The sequence below is a fragment of the Culex quinquefasciatus genome, chromosome 1, assembly GCF_015732765.1.
Source record: "Culex quinquefasciatus strain JHB chromosome 1, VPISU_Cqui_1.0_pri_paternal, whole genome shotgun sequence".
In the NCBI taxonomy this organism is placed as follows: Eukaryota; Metazoa; Arthropoda; class Insecta; order Diptera; family Culicidae; genus Culex; species Culex quinquefasciatus.
In genome coordinates this window covers 107,552,227-107,575,475 of record NC_051861.1, presented here as the reverse complement: position 1 = coordinate 107,575,475, position 23,249 = coordinate 107,552,227, and the positions used below count along the sequence as shown (strand labels likewise).

The window sequence follows — 23,249 nt, the reverse complement described above, 5'->3', positions numbered from 1 at the left end:
TTTCATGAAACCACACAAAATCATCATTCGACACAACAAACTTCGTGGAACCATCCTGATATCACTGTACAACTAATTCGGAATATCTTCCTGGCCACTCCGGATGTTCCAGATACCGGTTCCCTTGTGGCCATGTCATAGAACCACCCAAAATCGTCATGCGATAATTCAAACATCGTGTCATCAATCAGATATTCACTGCACAACTAATTTTAAATGTCCTTCTGGCCACTCCGGATGTTCCGGATACCGGTTCTCTTGTGGTCATGTCATGGAACCACACAAATTCATCATGCGACCCATCAAACTTCGTGGAACCATCCTGATATCACTGTACAACTAATTTTAAATATCTTCCTGGCCACTCCGGATATTCGGGATATCGGTTCTCTTGTGGTCATTTCATGGGACCACACAAAATCATCATGTGACACTTCAAACTTCGTGGAACCAACCAGAAATTACCGGTACAACTATTTTTTATGTCCGTCTGATCATTCCGGATATTCCGGATACCGGTTCCCTTGAGGTCATTTCATAGAACCACCCAAAATCGACATGCGACACCTCAAACTTCGTGGAACCAACCAGAAATTACCGGTACAACTATTTTTTATGTCCGTCTGATCATTCCGGATATTCCGGATACCGGTTCCCTTGAGGTCATTTCATAGAACAACCCAAAATCGACATGCGACACCTCAAACATCGTGGAATCGACTAAGTATCTACTGGAGTAATACGCCGGTAACTCAGTGAGTTAAAGATTGCAATTGAGAACTTCAGAGATGTTCATTTCTGGGTTGTCCAAACGAATGCATAATTAACAATCTGGTTGATGTGCTTGTTTTTGAATTGTCATAGAAAGTTTTAAGTTTCAAAGATTGAAATTTAGCCACTGCTTGGCACATTCGGCTTCCCATCCAACAATCCATCCACTGGGTAGATTTTCGAAGTCGGAATCGAAACAGCAGCACAGTGCGCTCTATCAAACCCCCCGTCGTAGCGGTGGCGTGACGTGGACGATATGTACACGCAAAGAAAATCCGGTGAACATTGGATGCGCATCCGGCTTTGACCATCCGATGTTCAAATAAGTGATCACTTTTGGTAAACATTACTAACACTACTAAACCACCTTCCTATGTATGTGTGAAACTCCAAGTCGAACACTCGCATCTTCTTTTACTTTGTTTGAATAGCAAACATTCTTCTTTCATTCTTTTTGACAGATCATTTTTTTGCTCGCGAAGGTTTGTTTTTTCGGGTTGTCAAGTGAATCGTGGTTTTCCTCATGAATTAAAATATCAACAAAAAGTTTTTCCGGATTCCTAAACGATTGATGAAGATCCCATTTGTGTCGTTTCGTGACAGTGCAAAATTTGAATTGATTTGATTATATTGCTGGCCTCTAAGGATGGATTATGTGTGCTTGTTTACAATCCGGTTCTGCTGGTGAAGTTTGAGACGTGAGTAACGTTATTATCATTACTTTTCAGGGTTTCGTGCGCTTTCTCCTTTTCCGACCCCCCCTTACACCCCCCCCCCCCGCCTTTCTTCTTGATCGCGTCGGTGAAAATTGATGCCGAGAAGAAAAGGGACAGATCTTGGAGGATTCCTAGTACCTGGGGCGGGAGATCGCCCGGTCGGCATATCGAGTGCTCAGTCATGCTGGACATTTGCGAACACCTTTAAACTTGCCCACAGTGAGGCGCACGACAACATTTCTGAGAGAATCAAGTACTTTCTCCACACCGTGGTCACAGGTGTAGGTGTACCCGGCATGCGACTCTGAAAACTCACCGACCACTTCAACTTGTGATACGCGGTCGAATTAGCCAGCAACGCTAACTCAACTTGACTAAGGCCACCGCCCACAAGCCCTCTGCGACAATAGATCCGTGTCCTGTATTTGCGCAGCAACGACTGCACCGTTGACGGAAGTTCCGAATTGGCTGTTTCTCAATATTTTTTCATCAATTTTTTTTCCAGCTCTAGGAAATTGTCATGCCGCACCTATCGGCCCTGTCGGATTTCGCGAGTAGGCTCGTACTCTCAAAGCGCCCGAAATCCTCTCGCTGTTTGACGAAATTCGCTACTACACCCTCTACCCTAGGCGTTCACCACGAAAGGCGTCGGTCTAAGTATTCAACAAGCCGGTGATTATTATCTTTTAATTAAGCTAAATCTCAACATGCACTTTCTCCGCAGCGTGCAGTTTGCGATCTTGCACACCACCAACGACTTGACCAGTCCGAGATAAGCCGGATGCATCTCCCAGCTTACCCGCTCTCAGGTGGGTCGATGTGACCCAAATAGACAACGTCAGGCAGTTCTACACGAACCGTAAGCTGCAGGACTTGAAACATTACTCGAAGCACGTGGGGCGGGCCCTAGTATGGGTTCAGACTCTGACGAAGCATAAGGCGTACAGCAAGTAGCACAACACAACCGTACTAGTGCGGGCAGGCAAAAACAAAGCTGGCGCTGAAAGTGATAAATCTCCTTAACTACCGCCACTACAGCCGGTCTGGGACCGTCACCACCGGACATGCCGATGACGGACCTGTCCGTTGCCGGAGATTACCGGTTTCTTCATAAAGGCAGGAGCGTGTCGATGGTAGGTTGGGGTTCCGGATATTCACAAAGATTTAAAACCAGTTCTTCTCTTCACGCAGTACTTCAGCAGAATACTACGGACATGCAGATTCACAGTCCCCAACCGAATAGCGATGCCAGATCAACCAGATCCGGAACCAGCAGCACAATGGGTCACCGCATATGATCAAGGCAGGCGGCCGCGACGGAAGTGGTAGGTCGAGTTAGTTCCGTCAGGTAGCAGCAGCAGCTCAAAATTAGTCCGGTCCGGCCTTCTAGGTGATGTGCAGCTGTTTCAACAATGTGCCAGACGATGTGTTAGGTTCCTCGAAGGGCATTTGGATGCACTGGAACCAATCGCCCGGGAGGACCGATAGGCTACCATGAAATCCGACCCAGATAGACCAGATTGTTGATGATTTGTTTTATCAATTTGATCTCTGTTACCAGAAAAAAGGTTTACCGATGACTGAAGTGAGCTTTATTATTAATTATTTGTAATTTAAATCAACCCTAATATGTTGTACCTTACAACTACTTCTGACAGAGATGGATGCTGGCTCCCAACACCAAGATTGTGTTCTACGACAACAATTGTACCATTCTGCAACGTCTGTACAGCAAAAGCATCTTGGTGGTGTGCAACATGATTGGCCGACTGCCAATTTCCTGTCCTAGATGCGGCCAAGCTGACCAACGCCGTCTTCAACTTGGACACCGAAAGTAAATTCTAGTCAGCGTACAGCGACCAACACGCCTATCTTCAGCCTGAAGTCGGTGAATTCCGCCGAGAGGCTGCTCGTGGAACACTCGCTTGACACGGATGTGGTCCATGGCTACCTCGAGCTTTTATGGCTTCGGGTAACGGTAACAAGGAAAAAGCTCACCCTGAGCAGTCGGGCAGCGAACGTTAATTCTAATCCAAATGCTGGTGAGTAACTAAAATGATCTGACATAATCCACCGCTCAACACCCTTTGGGCTGACAAATTTATTATTTTTGCAGAATGCGTCCCAACAGCAGCAGCAAAAAAACGGACCAGTGGCCAGTCGTTTTGCCGAATCGTTATCGTAGTCCAACTGAAATAGCAACTTCCATCCGATCCCGAAAGCACCAACATTTCCGGTTAGAGCTTGACGACCAGCGAACATTCTTGCGATGGCTCTCGTGGTGCAGATCATTTGTTCAACATTCGTACATGTCAAAACAGTATTGAAGAGTTGATTTAAAAATAATAAAAACTGTTATTTTTCTTTTAATATTTTCCGTTTGGTGGAGATATTGATCGAACAGGCCTTTTTGTTGCTTAAATTTAAAAGGAAATCAAAATTGAACTGTTTATTTGAAATCCACTGATTTTTAATGAGTTAAATATGAAAACAGTTTGATTTTAATTTACTTTTAATTTAAAGCAACAAAAACCTGCTTTGATTAATAATCTGCTTCTTTTCTTGGGTTTGTGTCCTGAATATTCAAATAAAGCCATCTGGTGGCAAAAAGCGATACTAGCCCCGCTTCATCGATGTACGGTGGCGCCGCCAGTGGCGAATAGAATTACCAACAGTCGGCTGTGCGCGACGACACGCACACACTCAAAAGAGCTGTCAAAATGTCTAAAAATCGCGTTGAACATCGAATGGTCAAAGCGCTTTGAGCATCGAATTCTCATGATCGTTTATGACCATTCGATGTTCAAAATTTCGATGCCAATGGTCATCAAATTCACATTGGCAGTTTTGCGTGTATATAAGGAAGCGCTACTTTGAGGCCGGGCGGGCTTGTGGGTGCTCGCAGCTAGTCAGTGGAGGTTCGAGCACAGATCTACAGCTCTGTGCCACACCACGTAGGCAAAGGCATCGCGCGCGCTCACCAAACCTAACCAACTGAACACTTCCTCACCGCCGAACGACTTCACCAGGCCGTACTTCCGAACCTAGAGGGATGGTAACGGGAGGAGGTGGGCAGGCAGGGTAGTAGTGATACGCGCCGAGGAGAGCGAAGAAAAGACCGTTCCGGACAAAACGAACACACACACACACAGTGTGCTCACTCTCTGGGATCACAACTTGCCGAGGAAGAGGGTTGGCGGAGGGAAGGCGGAGAGGTCCGGGGGACGCGGTAAAAGATTCAATAAAAGTATAATGAAATACATGAGAGGTTGTGATAGCGACGACGACCGACCGAAACGCGCAGCAGATGTAAGGAACTGGAACACCCTGTTTTTGTGAAGAGGATTGAAAGTCCGCTGGAGGAGGACGAGGAGGTTGTGGTTGAGGAAGAAGACTCGCTGGAAATCGCGCGGAATGAAAGATGGCAGCACTGAGGGAAGAAAAGACAATAAAGACTGGGTGGTGGCAGCTTGTTTTGCGTAGCAAAACACACGAAAACAATTTTGCCTGGAGTAGTTGCGCGCTGGGAAGAGTGACACCGAACTCTCGGCCATTATAACCTTGGTGCGCGGCGCGGTCCAAAAGTGTGCTCATTTTACAGTTATTGGCTGTGTGATGGAGCGGCAGAGCTAGAGCAGAGAGAAGTGGCAACATGGCCACACTTTTGCAGCGAGTTGAGGAAGCAATCGGAGAACTAAAAATAATTTGAAGGTTATTCGCTTTTGCTGCTTTGTTCTCTGCGTGCCGCTCTTCCAGTGTCCCGAGCTGACATCGGGCCGACATCGTGCGACCAGAACTCGTGGAGTTCAAAACGCACTTTTACTTCTTCAACGCTTTTGTTCTGAGACAGTTCTGAGTCACAGCACAAACTCAACTGAGTGCAGTCGGAATCCATTTTGATCGTCTTTCGTCATCTCTGGTTTACCAGCTCATTTCCGTTCCAAATCGTCGAGTAGACGACCCTATTGCTTCATTCTAGATGTTCCACTTCGCATCCATAGCAGATTTCAGTACGAGAAATTGGAGTTGGTCCCATTTACATCTTCTTGCCTGACAGTCAAGGTTGACTTCAGCTCATGGGCGTCGTCCCCAAATCGAATTTGCAGTAAATTAACCCTCCAGAAAAAAAAAACGGATCAGCTTGACCAGAAAAAATAGAAAAAATCAATGACAAATGCTCATCCAAAGCCATAAACACCCATAGCGAGTGCTACTGAATTCCCGGGACGCCCAAAACACACAAAGAACCGTGCCACCAGAACCGTGTGTTCCGTCGTCTTGCCGTAGCCATGTATACGAAATTTAGGTCATCTAGCTACCCGAAGTTGGGAGGGAGGGGGGTGTTCAAGTAGCATGGGTCTAGGAGTTTTGCAAGCAACAAAAATCTCCTTGCAACAACCCCTGCAAAAAAGGTCCTTAGTTGGTAGCGCGGAACAAAGAGGAGCACAAAAAAAAAGGAGAAAATAAGACTCTTCCAGCGGGCTTGATAAGCGCCATTTTGCAAACACCCACACACTCACGCGCGCATTTTGACGGATTTTCAGACTGAAGGTGCGTGGGAAACGGATGTTGGCGAAATCTCCTCCGCCGCCAGTACAAGACACTCTGGTACTCGTGTGTTGCTAGGCATCGAGTGGCGCAGCTCATCCCAGGGTCGCAACCTTTTGATTCTAAAATAATCACATTTCTTCGCGAACACACAAACGGGGACCTCCCTATTGATTGGGCGAGCTGTTTTTTCCGCTCGCGTCGGGCGGTTGAAGTCTGAGACACGGGGAGAGTTTAGTGGAAAATTCCGTCACCGGGCCGCGGTCGGTCAGGGAAACGCGACTTGGCGACGTCTGCCGCTCTCGTAGGAGGGCGCGCACACGGTGGTGAATTAGATGAATTTTGCGACTCGACAGAAGGAGTGATAGGGTGGCCAGCAAAGACACATGAAGTTTTAGGTGCCATTCACAAATGATGGAGATTTTTTGTGAGATTTCAATTTCATCCTCTTGAAATTTCGGTTTCGGTTTTGGAATGGTAATCGATTTTGGCATTTAAAAATGTAGTTTATGCAACAAGTTGAAAAAGGATTTTTTTAAGCACGAGTCGTTCATTTCCCCAACGAGGTTTACCGAAATGGATAATTATGACGAGTGCTGAAAAAACAAGTTTTGTAACCGCTCTAATATTATTTGCCGTCAAACTCCAAAACAGTATGGAAAAGTTCTACTTTTCCATACAATTGCTGAAAATAAAAAAATTGAAGCGGAATTTCAAACATAATATTTTTTTTTATTTTTCGCAATGGGACCATCCATAAACCAAGGTTGTTAATCGCATTTCAAATTTGTTTATCGTCGATAATTTTATCGTCTGACGATAACGATAATCGTTACCGTTACATGTTACATTTTGAATGCTTCCACTCAGAATATATTTTTTTTTTAAATGTAGCAAGTTTCAAAGTATAAATTTATTCAAAATTGTTCGCCAAATAACGTATTTTTCGAATGCTTTTTCACTTGATAAGGGTTTTTTTTTTTTTTAATTTGCTATAATTTTCATAAAATACCCGATTTTTTGAAACTACTAAAATTTTCAAAATATGCAATATGGGTATCAAACGAAGTGAAATTTTGCATGCTTTTTCACTTAATTATATTTATTTTTTTGAAAAATATTAAAATTTTCACAAAATTACGTATTTTTTCGAAAATACACAAAATTTAAGTATTTTCCAAAAAACAACTCTGACAAATTGGAGTAGGAGCATTTCAAATTTTAAGTCGTTCGATACCCATATTGCATATTTTGAAAAGTTGAGTATTTTCGGAGAAACACGGTAATTTGAGCAATTCTCTACCAAAAACGGAAATGGATTTTATTTGTATTTTTTAATTTGGCTCAAACTTTGTGGGGGCCTTCCCTATGACCAAATATGCTATTTTGTGTCATTGGTTCACCCATACAAGTCTCCATACAATTTTGGCTGCTGTCCATACAAGAATGGTATGTAAATATTGAAACAGCTGTAACTTTTGAGTGAATTTTCTGATCAATTTGGTGTCTTCGGCAAAGTTGTAGGTATTGTTGAGGACTTTTGAGAAAAAAATGGTACACGGAAAAAAAAATTTGCAGATTTTTTTATCAACTTTTTTTTTACTAAAACTCAATTTCCCAAAATACGTATTTTTTGATTTTCGAGATTTTTTGATATGTTTTAGGGGACTAAAATCCGCAACTTTTGAGCCATAGAGAAACATGGTCAAAAAATCTGCCGCCGAGTTATGAATTTTTGAAAAAATAGTTATTTTTGGAAAAAATCGAAGTTTCATGCAAAGTTTGACATTAATTTTCAATGCAAAATTGAATTTGCAATCGAAAAGTACTTTACAGAATTTTTTGATAAAGGGCTCAGTTTTCAAGATATAGCCACCGAAAGTTTGATTTTAGCGAAATATTTGCAGTTTTTCAATTTTTAAAAATAGTGACCATGAGTGACCATTTCTTAAATTTTTTTTTTTTTTGAAAAGTTCAGAAAATTTGCTATAAAATTGTCTAAGAGACATTGAGGATTGGACCTCTGGTTGCCGAAATACAGCGGCTTAAAGAAAAAGAAACACGAAAATTGAAGTTTTCTAAGTCTCACCCAATCAGCCCACCATTTTCTAATGACGATATCTCATCAATTAATGGTCCGATTTTCAATGTTAATACATGCAACATTCGTGAAATTTTCCGATCTTTCCGAAAACAATATCGAAGAGCTAATTGTTTTATCAAGTTTCCTTTTTAATGTTGAGTATTTGTTATTAAATTCTAATCACCCATGATGAATTATTATTCAATTCAATTTATCTATTAGTAAATAATCAATTCACAATTTCGTAATTCTTTTAAACTGAAAGAATTTTGGAGTACCTTTCAACTATGGTTCATAGTTCCTTTTTATTGATGTATTTGGATGTTCTAGCAATAGGTTTGGCACGAGAAGGAAAAATTGAAAAAAAACTCGGAGAATGTTGATTTATGAATTTGCCTTTTTTATGTTTTCAATTTTATTTGCATCAAAAATACAGTTTAATAACTTTCCTCTTAATTGTATGTATTTTTTTTTAAGACTATTGCAAAATCAATACGTCTTGAAATTATTCATTCTTTTTTTGTAATTAAAATTTTTGATTGATGTTTTTTTTTTAATCAAAAAAGGTTTATTAATTTTGGATTTCATTTCAAGGTTTTTCCGATAAATGAAAATTAAGCTCTGTCTATACATCTTAACCCAAACTAAAAAAAAAACTTTAAGAGCATGGGGTGCGCAAAGTTTTCAAATGGCTGACCAAATTTGAAGCTCATTCATAAAAAATGAATTTCCATCATAAAAACTGAAAAAAATACTTCAACCGGCTGATTTTTTTTTTAATTTTAGGTATTTTTTAACATTTTACATACCAAATAACGGAAAATTACATGTTTCATGCAGTTTTGTTTATAAATGCGCACAAATCAATTAACTCAAAATTCAAATCAACAAAATTAGAAAATAATAGATTAAAATAGTGAAAAGGGATTTTTTGTTATGAGCTCAAAACGGATTGAGTGAATTTGAAATGAAAATTGAACAAAATATCACCAAATTATTCAAAAGATAGAAAATAATTTCCAAACTTTTTGACAACAAATCTAAAATTTCCGGCGTTTTTCCGTTTTTTTTTTTTTTTTTTTGTAGATTTTAGTGAATTCTAAACTTTTTCCCTAATTTCCCGAATTGAGTAGCCTCCCTGGGTGGTTTATCTCAGCAAATATTTGCCCTATTTTAAAAATCGAAATCGAAATATGTAGAAAATTTTCTCAGCTATTTGAGCTAAATATTTTCAAAATTAGAGTATTGGAAAAAAAATAAGTTTTATTTTTATTTTTTTCACACACTATAAAAATCATGGAAATCAAAGCAAAAAAAAATATAAATATTGAAATAACAAGCCATAGTTTCAGCATTTGCATGGGAAAAGTGTTTTAAAATGCATTTTACACTAGTTCAGCTGTTTTGCAATCATTAATTTAAAAAAAATGAAAGATTTGACGAAAACAAACATTTAAGTGAAAATAAAACTTAAACATCGCAAATTTTCAAAAATTAGAAAGATTCAAAATAAACCAACACAAACATGCTAAAAGTGATTCTAAACGCAGGGAAATGCGTTTTAAATTGATTTCAGCTGAATGTACTTAAATTTCCATTGAAATTTTGGAGTTTTTTTTTAATGTGTTTTTGCCTCCTGATTTTTCGGGCCAACAAAAACTGGCTTTAGAGCAACATGCAACTTTCTCTAAACAAAAAACTGAGGATCTGGCAACACTGTTTTCAGGTATCGTGACTTGGATAAAATTTGTGTTGACGTTTTAAGACCAAGTGTTGTATGTTTGAAAGAACCTTTTGGCTAATCATTATATAGGCATCATTTGGACCCTTACGCTAAGTTTGTTGTTCTGGCAACCCTGCCATGAGGTTGGTAAAGTGTTCAGTTTGGATCCAGCTTGACCCAGTGCCAGTGTGGCTCAGAATACCTTAGCAAAATAGTTCTCTTGGTGCATTTGTGCATTAAATCTGGGCCACTCTAGAAGGCACAGCGCCTCGGAACCTGCAGTGGTCATAGTAATAGAGTCAAAGCTGTGCTCACTCAGGCAGCAGTGACTAGTCAGTCTTTGAGGGCGCGCGGATTCGACGTCGTGAGAAACCGATGTGTAGAAAGCGAACAGTACCAGCCTGGCAGTTCGAGGTTGCGATGAGGAAAAGTGCATAAAGAACTGCTGGCTGGTGCTGCCGTTGAAAAGTACATAAGTTTCGCTGGATATGATATCTGTATCTTTAGAGAGTTGCTCGCTTTTTGTGAGTGTTGATACATAAAGGCCACACGAGTAATGTGTGTTTTCCGACCGTCCCTTCCCCTCTACCCTCCCCGTCAATCCAAAAGTGTATACATAAACCGGGTGGTTCAGTTCAGGGCTGGGAGCAACGCGGAGAAAGAGGCAAAATATGTATTTTGTGTACCCACCACCACCGCCACCGACCCCCGAGGTTCAGAACAGAACTTGCGAGGACCGCGCGCACAGAACGGAAGGTTTGACGACGACGACGACGGGTTATAGGGTTGACGCCTGGGCCACGGAAGAATTATAAGTGAACAACTGGGCAGGCAGGCTGGCAACGGCACGAGAATGTATAAAAAGTTCGAAAAGCGACCGAAAGTTTCGTTGCTGATACACAGTGGCCCTGTTTGTGTTTGTGACACACAAATTGGCACTGTATTTGTGCATGTGTGCGGACCCACCTTACCTCACTCGAGAGTCCTCCCCGACGACGAGCAATAACCGAGCACGCTGACTGATAAAGGGCTAAATTAGGGTGAACTCGGCGAATGTTGTTGTTTTTTTTATTTCTGCGGTAATCAACCGTAGTGTCGAGTAGAGTAGCTGCGCACAGCAATTTAAGACACTGCTGCTGTTGCTGTTGAAACGCCAAACAATGCAATGTCAAGCTGGAAGGTCAAAGAAATGGTCGGCGGACGAGCCAAATGCTCGTCATCATCACGTACTTTCGTAACAGTTCATGGGTTCAGTTTGGTAGTGTGTTCTGGCGCTCTCTTGTTCCCAGGAGAGCGGGGTTGTTGTGGCTGTAAACAGGAACAAATCCGATTGTTAAATCGCATGCACATCACCTTCGTCAAAATGAATACTTAATATTACACGCTGCATGTACAATTTTTGTAAACACAAAAAAAAAAGTTGCAACCGACGGGACTCAACCCAGCACCTACAGTAAGGCTGGCGCCTCAGCCCACTCGGCCATCAGACCAATGAAAAGCTTTCAGGATAAACGCATATATCAGCTTGACATTTCGGTCAAGTAGGTTTCAATTACATAAAATTGTTTAAAATAATGCAATTTTTATTTTAGACCTAGCACTTTTACACGCAGCTGGATTACAACTATTTTAGCTGTGTATATTGTAATAAAAAAATCATGGGAATTTTCACAAGAATATGTTTTTTTTCCTGTTTTTTGAGGAGTGTTTTAATAGATTCTATTTTGTATTCGCAACACTTTTATGAAACTCTGGATTTCTTACAAAATTACGTATTTAAAAAACTTGTTTTTATGTTATTGCAATATGGGTATATTTTTTTACAAACCTACTTATTTTAAAAAAAATGCTCAAAATTTCACAAAATTGAAAATATTGGTATGAAATGATCAAAAATTTTACATACATTTCGAAATTGATAAGATTTTTTTTTTTTGGAAATACTGAAAACAAAAACCTTAACACTATATATTTTTGAAAAGTACATTTTTTTTTATTTTTTCAATAAGGCCGTTGCAAATATTTTTTTTAAGTTTATGTCCCTCGCCTCTGACCAAAGTCGAGGGGGGGCTGACATGCACACAACTGGCAGTCGCATGATTGTGATGCATGGCGGCGTGAAAGTATATCAGAATCGACATGAAATCTGTCCCCATGCATTTTTTGCGATATAGGAGTATGACATTTTTGCCCGTTACCGACAATAACGACATTACCGACGGCTTTTTGGTTATATTTTACAAAAAAAAAACCTTAACAGAACGAGGATTGAACCACCAACTTCTTGGTTATTGATCCGACACGCTACCACCGCGCCATGGTCGCTTGATGAAAAGTGAGTGAAAGAGCACCAACATATGCTTCTCTTTGGAATGTTGCTCGGGGACGGGCCAGCATTATATGTGTTGGTGAGAACTGCAGATCGCTGAAATTTTTACACGCGGGCAAAAATGATCTAGGGCCTTGCTGCAAAAAATGTTATAAAATGTGACATTTTCTGCAGCAAATTCAATGTTGCAGATTTTGAGATATATTTTTCCTTTGGGTGTGGTTTCAACATTTGAATGTGTTTTTAAATGCATTACACACCTGCCCACTTGTTTTACAATCATAGGTTTTCAAAATACATAAGTATTGAAAAAAAAAATATTTTTTCGAAAAAAAGTTTTTGCGGTGAAATTTTATCCAAAATTCAAATTATTTTTAATCCAGCCCAAACAAGCTAAATGTGATTAACAATGCAGAAAAATGCATTTTAGATTGTTTTCAGTTAATTCAACTTATATTTTCATGAAAATATAAGTGGGGGCGATATAAACTTTGAAAAATATTTGCAACGGTCTAACTTATTTTTATTAGCTCCTCTTAGGTGCTGCGACCAGGTTAGGACTGAGGGTCAACAGTACAAAATAGTAGTTTATGCAACAAGTTGCAAAAAGAGGATTTTTTCAACACGAGTCGTACATTTATCCAACGAGGTTCACCGAGTTGGATAAATACGAAGAGTGCTGAAAAAATCAAATTTTGCAACGAGTTCTATAGCAACACACACTGAGTGAAATTTTATGTCAAATTTTCATGTATTTTGTCAATAAATCCTTTAAATCAAAAAAATGTTGAAAAGTGTTACTTTCCAAAACAAGTGCTGAAAAGTTCAACTTTTCAGCACCCATTTGAGTGCTGAAAAGTAGAACTTTTCAGCATTTATTTTGAAAAGTGTTGCTATTCGATTCTGTTATTTTTGGTACAGAAAAGTAGGCTATTTCGTCGTTCAAGAATGACAGGAAAAGTAAATAGTTTCACGACGGAATTGCAAAAATAATATTATTTTTAAGTTTTTTTTCAATTAGTGCATTAAAGGCACAAGATGTTCGAAATTTGACATACATTTCGAAATTGATAAAAAAAAACTTTAGGACTAGACTTTAGACTATTTTCAGTATTATACAAACCACAAAACTACGTATTTTTGAAAAAGCACATTTTTTTAGTTTTTTTTCAATTAGGCTGGTACAAATATTTTTAAAAGTTTTTGTCACCCCCCCCCTTCAAAATTGGCCCGAAAAATCAGGTGGCAAAAAAAATATTTTTACAATAAACTTCAAAATTTCAATGAAAATTCAAGTGCAACCAGCTGCAATCAAATTAAAATACATTCTCCTGCGTTTAAAATCATTTTTTGCATGTTTGGGTTTATAAACCATACTTTCTTTTTGAAAATGCTTCAAAATTTCGAAAAAAAAATCGCATTTTAAATCCGACCAAATTTCATTTTAAAGGTCATATCAAATTATGGGACGCATAAAATAATCGTATTTCATTTCCATCAAATTGACTGAGATTCGGTATCAAACAGGAATATAACTTAAAGAGGTCATAATTTTAGCTTGGGTTGCCAGAGCTTCAAACTTTTTACTCATTTAAAATGTGTTTTGATTACCTATCTAAAAAATAGGTCGCATGATGGATCCAACCAAAATTGTCATCCAAACAAATTCAAATTTGAATAGATGAAATCGCCCCCAATCCTAGTACTTCAATAATCAGATTTAATCGGAGTTGGTCAAACTTTGTCTTGAAATTTATGCACCCAAAACTGGGCAGCGCAGGTACCGTTCATGGACACAGCTCGAGATGGGCGAGAGAATTATTCCCTCGAGGTTCATTTGCAGCAAAAAATCATCCGTCAAAAAAACCAAAAGTGCCGACTACGGGAGTCGAACCAGATACCTTTGCCAGACTAAGCCAATGACTTAACTGCCTCGGCCACCACAGCTTGGAGAACAAGGAGTGGTCAGATGTCGATGTATGAAACTTGTTGGATATTTATTGTTTCATTAATGAATGCACACTAGGGTGCCCAGAAAAAATGACCCCCTGCTCCACAAGCGGAAAACGGGGTTTCGGGTTATTTTAAGCATCTGTGTAAATTTTGAGTGAAATTGGTTGAGATTAACCCATTGAAACTCGAGCCCGAAGTTGGCGAAAAAAATGTTTTTCATGCAAAAATGACTTTTTTAAATCACTAATAACTTTTCAGGATCGAGTTTTACAGCTTTGGTATGTTCTACAAAGTTGTAGAGCATTAAATTTTCAATAAGAATCTCACTTTTGAGAATATTTGGATGGAAGTAGCGTACCGTGCAGACCAAACCGTAAGAAACTTGGGTTTTCCATACATTTTTTCGATTTTTCCCATACAAACTTCACCTCCGAGTATCAAATGATGACCGATTTTGCTCATATTTGGCCCAGAATCCTAAAATAGGTCAAGGAACAATATTCAGCTTGTGGAGTTAGGTTTTGAGAAAAAGTCCCATATTCTGGGCACCCTAATGCACACATTTGATATGATGGTGTGGGTTGGTAGTATTGGTTGGTAGTGACGCTGAATTTTGGGTGTGGGGGATTTTTTACCGTTTCATCAATATTTGGTTATCATACAAAACTTATTTTCGATTTCAACACCTTTTTTACCCTCAATTTTAAATACTACTGAATGATACAGAATGATTATAAACAAAAACTAATTGTTACTCTTTTTCTTTTCATTGCAGGTACGTATCTGATCTACTGTGTTGAACCTTCGCTAAGTAACTAAATAATAGGTATATAATGTGTAATTAAATTAGTAAATGGATTTAACGATAAACTAAATCTGTCCTGCCATTTTGTACCAGACATCGCGTTAAACATTTTAATGGCACACAAGATGTTTATTAGGTAGCACTTGATTGAAACCCATATTAATCCGTAAATGAGCACTCTTTTTTTATTGCCAACCAGTAGCAAATTACTCCGCAATTTGCTCTCAACTTGGACTGCCTGTGAAGTCGCACTTTGCAAGCTATTTAGTAGCCTCTTTCAGCTATCAGACTCAAGTATGCATACGATTGACTCAACAGTCCGCGTTTACGTGTGAGCTACTAGCGCCACAAGATAAGTGGAGTTCCATTGAAAATGACTCCCGGGATTACCCTACCCTGCCGGTTGGTGTTATCATGAAGTCAAACAAAGTGGCTTTTCCGAAACCCTGTAATCTGATCTCCAACCCAAAATGGCTACCTCTGAATCGTTGCGTCGCATAGATCATGATCGTCGCTTGGGTTCAACCGTCTCGACTGAACTGACTGACTGTGAGAAGCTCGTTTACACGCGACTAATAGTGCTCCGAGTCGACGTCAATGATCTTTTTTTTATTTATAATTCAAAAAGTGTATTTATACGTTCGAGTGCATGGGGTGATTGGTCATTATAATTAAATAATGGCATCAGTAGTGCGGTGCCTGTGTGGACGCGCAGTCCTGTTTTTTCGTGTTATTCTCATCTCTTTTTATCTCTTTTGTGTCGCTATTTTTGTACATGGGGTGATTGGATTTCTTCTGATTCGTGTTGTTTTCATCTCTTTTGTGTCGCTGTTTGTATGCATGGGGTGATTGGTCTTCTTCTTCTCATTTTTTCTTTATTTTTAGTTCGCGCGTTCGTTGGCCAATGAGTTTATTTTTGTTCTCTTTACATAGTTTTCGATAGAAACGATTCGAATTCTTTTTTTTCGAGACAAGCAAGTCGTATTGCTGGATTAAGTCCTTTCTATATCATCGATGATCGGAAGGCACGCCGACGAATATGTTTTAAGGCTTATGATATAAAATCATTTTAATGAATAAAGCCCTTCTTACATCACCGTTGATCGGAAGGCACGCCGACGAAGAATTTCTGGAGGATCGCGGTCGAATTAATACTATATTTAAAATTCTAGATAGCTATCTTTCGGATTCGATTGAGAGTAGCGGGACTTCGCGGTTACTATGCAACGTATTTTTGGAGTCTTTTTATATTTTAAATTTATAAGTCCTTCTTTATCATCGTTGATAGGAAGGCACGCCGCCGGTTAAGTTCGTTTAAGTTATTGTTTTAATTTCATTACAATCGGTTACGTGGTGTCCTGTTTTCTTTTCGTTTATATTCGTTGATCGTAATAATTTATTCCAACTGGCAGCTTTAGTATTAACTCATCTACTATTTTTGACATTTGCTCGCGTTATCTTAATTGTACCAACAGTAAAAATATACTGATAAGTCCAGCCCATAGCACTACCGCTCGGTTGGCACGCGTTCGATTAAAACAAACTTTTTAAATAATCAATTATTTATCTTTCCGCAGCCGGCTGCCTAAGATTTAAAATTTCAACCGATAAACAAAATGCTCATGGTCACATCACTGCCACTCGTGAATCCTGACCTCATACCCATCTACTAACCCCTCAAAACTCATGTGATACTTTGTCGGAGAAGCAGTCGATTGGGCGGTCTCTATCACTCAAGTATCGGACTAACATTCCCATCCACTTCCCGTGACCCTACCACTGGTCGTGGCCGGCGCCGGTATTGATCAGCATGATAGGGGCCTTTGAGAAGTTGCGAAGCGAGGAAAGATAGCACCCACTTATCTTCCACGGCTCGTGGATGTAACTTCTGGAGGTCCTGGTCAATAACGGAGTAGCAACTGCGGGTGGGCACCTATGCTTATGCTTATGCTTATGCTTATGCTTAATTCAAAAAGTGTATTTATACGGTGGTGCGCGACCAGCAGCGGGAGGAGGCCATATAGAAGTATTTGTACCTTTCGCGTGTACCACCCTGTACCTCCACTCTGACCGAACCAACCCAACCCCGGTCGACGACGACGACGAGTAGATATTTGTTTCAAACCTGGACGAAATTTTTCCATTCAAGTGGTGGCTGAACGATGTGCTGTTGTTTGCCATTTGGCCAGCAGCAGTCAGTCTTGCCTTGCCACATTATTTAAAACGAATAAAGCGCGGCGTTGTCGAGAGTCGGTTTTGTGGATCACCCTGTGCCCCTCCTCGCCAGTAAATATACCCGCACTCTCGTATATGTTTACGTGTGGAAAAGCGTCAGATTGCTTTTTCGGTGAGCAGCAATTAGCCGTTGCTGCCTGCTCGAAACAAAATCTTCCGAAAAATCAATATCCACCTCGTCCTTCTTCAACTCGACATATTTGCTTGCTGATGTGTCAGTTTTGTCGATTTTGTTGTCTTTACACAATCCGCAGTCAGCTTTTTTGTTGGGACAGAGTTGATACAACTTACACATTGCCCGGTTGAAGTAAACGTCCATCCGACGGACGGGGATTTTGTTCAATGTCGTCGATTTGCGCGACTCAATTGGAACAGACGTGACTTTTTCGGGCTCGGCGTTGGCCGTATGTTGTTACCTTATCAGTACAGCGGTGCACCGCAACGGGAGTTCACTGGTTGAAGTTGAACGAGTTTGTTGCTATATTTGTCGGTTTTCGACGTCTGTAGCCAAATTACACCCAAATGAAAGATCTCTGATATCAGATGCAACTAAACCAAATCGTAACACCGTTTGAAAGCTGTTCTGTCAATATAAGATTTTAAGAATAAGACAAGATACTCGAGGTTGAAGCTGCTGAAAACAAATATTCATACAAAATTGACTTTGCTAACTATACAGAATCATGTTTTAACATCCGAAAGATTCTTATAGGAACTTCGGATAATTGAATCATATACAAAATGTTTTTTTTCTCAATTTTCATATTCTTACTTTGAATATCGAATACGAGTTCTGCGAACCCATTTTAACATTCCAACGCCCAAGGCTCCAAAAAAGTTGGAACGGTAACTTCAACTCAATGGTTCTCGGGCATAACTCAACCAATCAAGATGATTCTTCTTTCCAGTGATTTGTTAGGATGTCTAGATGATTCTAGACCTTTGCAGAACTTAATTTAATCAAATCTGTAATTTTTGCGATCAAAAACATCGTTCCAACTTTTTTTTTTCGCGTGTAAAAAAAAATTCGACGAAAATTCCGCGGAGGCAGTCGTTTAAAAAAAGTTGGAACGATGTTTTCGGTCGCAGAAATTACAGATTTGTTCAAATCAAGTTCTGCAAAATTTTAGGATCATCTAGACATTCTTACAAATCACTGGGAACAAGAATCGTCCCGATTGGTTGAGTTATGCCCGAGAACGGGCGTGTTGAAGTTACCGTTCCACCTTTTTTGGGAGGCTTGGGCGTCCGTGTAAGTTGGACATGCGTTGGACGTTCCAGTGTTAATTCAATTTGAGTGGTTATTTGCTTGTTACAATTTTTTTAAAAAAAAATCATCTTCGTCATTTTCATATTACTTCAAAGAATTTTTGGAGTAAAATTCATGCAAACACCCAGAATTGGACATCGGCATACGAGAGGATAAAGAGCACGATTCGGTAGTAAAATGGTACTGTGTGTGGACTGAGAGGATAAATCCCGAAATTACCGAGAGTACTTTACTCATGGGTTCATCTTCCGGTTTCAAATTACCGGTACCGAGACTCGAACCCAAGACCTTCGGCATATTGAACCGTGCCTTTGCCGTATGGGCCACCATGGTTCGATGACCAAGTGGCGGTCATTTGTCTATATAAGCCACTCAATAGGATGAACTGTTCCAATGAACGAATGATCACTCGAGAGGACTACACTCTCGCAAAATAGCACTTTCCTCACGTTTCTTTTCGTGAGGACTATCCCCTCGTTCTTTAACTTTGGGTGAACATCAAAAAATTATAGTGTTTTGGAATCGGGATGATGGCAGCTATCCATTGTAATTATAGTCACATGAAAATTTTCACAAAAATACGTATTTTTCCTGTATTATGAAAATGCATTTTTTTTTTTTTACTCTGAAAAACCTCAAAATATTTGTTAATGCAATATGGGTATCAAATGATCGTTTTTTTGTCATACATTTCGAATGTCATACAATTAAAAAAACTGAAATGTAATGACAACATTTTTTGAAAATACTAAAAATTTTTAGAAAACTACTTTTTTAGAAATTATACTCAAAATATCTGGTTTTCACAATATGGGTATCAAATGATTGGAATTTTTGATACATTTCGAATGTAATAACAATTTTTTTTGAGAATACTCAAAATTTTCACAAAACTACGTATTTTCGTAAAAAAAAACACTCAAAATCTCAGTTGGGTAAAGAATGATCGGATTTTTTTCAAACTTTTCAAATGTAATACATTTTGAAATTTTGATTTTTTTTTAAGAAACTACGTAGTTTTGTGAAAATTTTGAGTACTTTCAAAAAAATGGTAAAAAACTAAAATTTTAAGCATTTTCAAAAAAATGTGTTAGAAAATTCGAAGTGTATGAAAAAATCCCAATCGTTCGATATCCATATTGCAAAAAACTGAAATTTTGAGTGTTCGATTTTTTTCGAAAATATGTAGTTTCGTGAAAATTTTGAGTATTTTCAAAAAAATTATACTATATTGAAAAAAAAAAACCCATATTGGAAAGAAGTGAAACTCTGAGTATTTTTCTAAAATACGTAGCTTTGTGATTTTTTTAAGCACTTTCAAAAAATATTGTTATAACATTCAAAATGTATCAAAAAAAATCCTATCATTTGATACCCATATTGTGAAAAATGAAATTTTGAGTATTTTTTCAAAAATATGTAGTTTTGAGAAAAATTTGAGTATTTAAAAAAAATGGGTTATAACTTTCAAAATGTATGGAAAAATCCAGATCGTTTGATACCCATATTGTAAAAAACTTAAATTATAAGTTTTTTTTTCAAATATACGTAGTATGAGAAAATCCCGATCATTTGATACCCATTTTGCAATAAAGCAATTCTCTACGAAATCTGTCTTTTCTCTTCAATTTTATTTTTTATATTTTTTAATCCGGCTGAAACGTTTTTGGTGCCTTTCGGTATGCCCAAAGAAGCCATTTCGCATTATTAGTTTGTCCTTATAATTTTCCATACAAATTTGGCAGCTGTCCATACAAAATTGTTGTATGAAAATTCAAAAATCTGTATCTTTTGAAGGAATTTGTTGGTCGATTTGGTGTCTTCGGCAAAGTTGTAGGTAAGGATATGGACTACACTGGACCAAAATGATACACGGTAAAAAAAGGTGATTTTTATTTAACTTTTTGTCACTTAAACTTGATTTGCAAAAAAAAAAATTTTTTCATTTTCTGATATGTTTTAGAGGACATTAAATGCAAACTTTTCAGAAATTTCCAGGTTGTGCAAAAAATCTTTGACCGAGTTTTAATTTTTTCAATCAATACTGATTTTTCAAAAAATCGAAATATTGCAATCAAAAAGTACTCTAGTGAAATTTTGATAAATTGCACTGTTTTCAAGTTAAAGCCACTTTTAAGCAACTTTTATGAAAATAGTTGCAGTTTTTCATTTTTTTAAATAAGTGCACATGTTTGCCCACCTTTGAAAAAAAAAAATTTTTTTAGAAAATGAATTTTCTATATTTTCTTTTTTTGCACTTTGTTGATACGACCCTTAGTTGCTGAGATATTGCCATGCAAATGCTTAAAAACAGGAAAATTTATGTTTTCTAAGTCTCACCCAAACAACCCACCGTTTTCTAATGTCGATATCTCAGCAACTAAATGGTCTGATTTACAATGTTAAAATATGAAGCATTTGCGAAATTTTTCGAAAAAAATATTTTCAAAAATTTTATACCAAGACTAACATTTTAAAAGGGCGTGATATTGAATGTTTGGCCCTTTTGAAATGTTAGTCTCGATTCTTGAAAAAATAATTTTGAGTATTTTTTCGAGAAACATTGCATTTTAAAAATACAGGAAAAATACGTATTTTTCTTTAAAAATTTCATTTAATTATAAGTGCAATCGATAGCTGACATCATCCCGATGCCAAAACACTTTAATTTTTTGATATTAGTATGATTTTTCATACGACAATAGCCAATGTCTCTCTCTCATATGTGCTTCAGTTAAGCACCGGAGCATTGCAAAACCGAGGCGTACACAACCGGGGCATGACTGTATCAGGTCTGGCCTTTATTTGACCTGCTAAGAAACTTAAACAAATGTTTTCACATTTATTTCTTTAGATTTTTTTTCTCATGTAATAACAATATGCGGACCCGAGGCCTAATATACCTCAGGGTTCCAAATTTAGTTTGTGGAGCAAGGTTTTGAATTTTTTTTTTTTTAATTTTGAACTCTCAACTTTGAATGATTCTGGTCCAAGCTAAATGTTGTTCCCTGGAATATTCAAAGTTGAAGTTTGTGTGAGAAAATTGAAAAAAAAAATGTATAATAAATGTATGGAGCAGGGATGGAATAATCGCAACACAATCAATTTCGCTTGCGAACTTTCTTCACCCGCGAAAGAGAGACGAGGCAAATCACGCAAAAGAAAATCTCTCCCGAAAAAATCTCCAAGAAAATCAATCGACAGATGATTTTTTTTTTGTGAATTTCCTTATCAGCACCACTTAAAATCATTAATTTTATTTTGTTTACACACATTGCCCATCTACAAAAAGTGACAGGTCATTTTTCGACGTGTGACGTTATACTTGCAGGTGTGGTAGTGATTTTTTGATTCCTTTTACCGATTTTTCGTCCACGAGGCTTCTTGGGAAGGCGCCGGTATTGACTAGTGAAATTGTTTAACTTCAGCTGATCTTTCGATAACGGAGTAGCAACTCGTTTGGCAGTGAACCATGCTCATGGGAAGTTGGGAAAAGCTCGAGAATTCAAAAATAGTTGCCTTTGGAAAGGAACCGACCAAACTGGTCGTGCAACTGATAATGAAACCAATGTCAAAGCAAGATGGCGCCATCGCAGCGGTGATGGGTGTTAGGGTAGATGGTCCTACTATTGAGCTGGAACCATTAGCAGAAGGTAGCCAGCGCGTTCAAAGTTGGACATCAACGCGGTACGTTTTGGCTTTAGAGAGAGTTTAGTGGTGTGAGTTTTCGAAACTAATTGTCCGAGTTTCGTGGCATTTTCCGCCTTCTCTCTCGGGTCGTACCGTACTTATGCATGATGGGGTTATATAAAAATAAGTACTCATAGGCCAGGAGAATTTGGTGGCAATGGCACGGGGCTTGGTGCAGAACTCAAACCAGCGAGCAAAGAGATAGTCGGACGTTTGCACTGACTAAACCAGTCGGTCGGTCCGATGATGACTGAGGAGCACTCGAAAGGTACCGGGTATTAAAGTGTAACAAACACCGAGCTGGCCGGGGCCGCGCGCTGCTGTAAATACATAGAGGCGAGAAGGTACAACCAGCAAGATATAGCCGCCGCAATCTGCCTTCATCCTCGCTTTTTTATATATGTATAATACACAAATATAGCCCGTTTTCTCCCCGTTTTCCGCCGCAGCTTCCCACACTCCTCGCTCACCCTCCCTTTCCCCGAAGTTTTGCTGCTTTTCCTAGCCCTCGAACCTTTACTTCCGCTGCCGACCAGCTTCCAGCGTGAATTCCTCCGTTCGTTTCATCTTCGTCTTCTTGATTTACCTTCAAACTTCTTCATCTTCGTCATCGCCACCCCGCGAGTGAGCATCTTCCACTTATCATATCGAAGAAAGCAAAGGCAAAAAAAAAGCACTGCAACCGAACAGCAGTTTCGGCCATTTTCCAAGATGGCCGCCAAATGGGCGAATTTGGTGCTGCACCCGAACAACGGTCTCCAATAGCAAAAAAAAAAATGGAAAGTTCAAACTCGTCGCCGTCGTCCGTCATCATCGGTGGACACTCTTGTTCAGTGTCGTGCGGAATGTGACGCGGAATCGAACGCGAAAATACGTCCGGCTGCACTACATTATGGCTGGCAAACCTACGCGGAGAAAGTTGAATCATCTTCGTGGGTGCATAATTACAACGAGGTTGGATCACCAGCGCGGTGCGCTGTGAGGGTCAACGGAAGTGGTTTGGTCGACGAAACTTCGAGCTCGAATTTTATTCCAGGTCGACACCAAGTCTACGTTACTCTACGTTTAAATCTTTTGAAGCTGGTATTACCACAAGTTTGCTTTACTCCAAGTCAGCATCAACCCA

The 23,249-nt window shown here is 38.9% G+C and overlaps 1 protein-coding gene and 1 long non-coding RNA gene across 6 annotated transcripts in view; both read left to right on the top strand.

Moving 5' to 3' along the window:
- LOC6041290 (serine/threonine-protein kinase tousled-like 2) overlaps positions 1-23,249 on the top strand; it is a 212,598-nt gene that overhangs the window by 160,049 nt on the left and 29,300 nt on the right. The window lies entirely within an intron of this gene.
- LOC119765191 lies at positions 1,816-3,769 on the top strand. Of its 2 annotated transcripts, XR_005276559.1 has the most exons (6): positions 1,816-2,144; positions 2,212-2,620; positions 2,679-2,812; positions 2,878-3,072; positions 3,146-3,529; positions 3,604-3,769. It is a non-coding gene; the product is annotated as an uncharacterized LOC119765191 (long non-coding RNA). The 2 variants fall into 2 exon arrangements; XR_005276558.1 differs by having other exon boundaries at positions 1,816-2,620.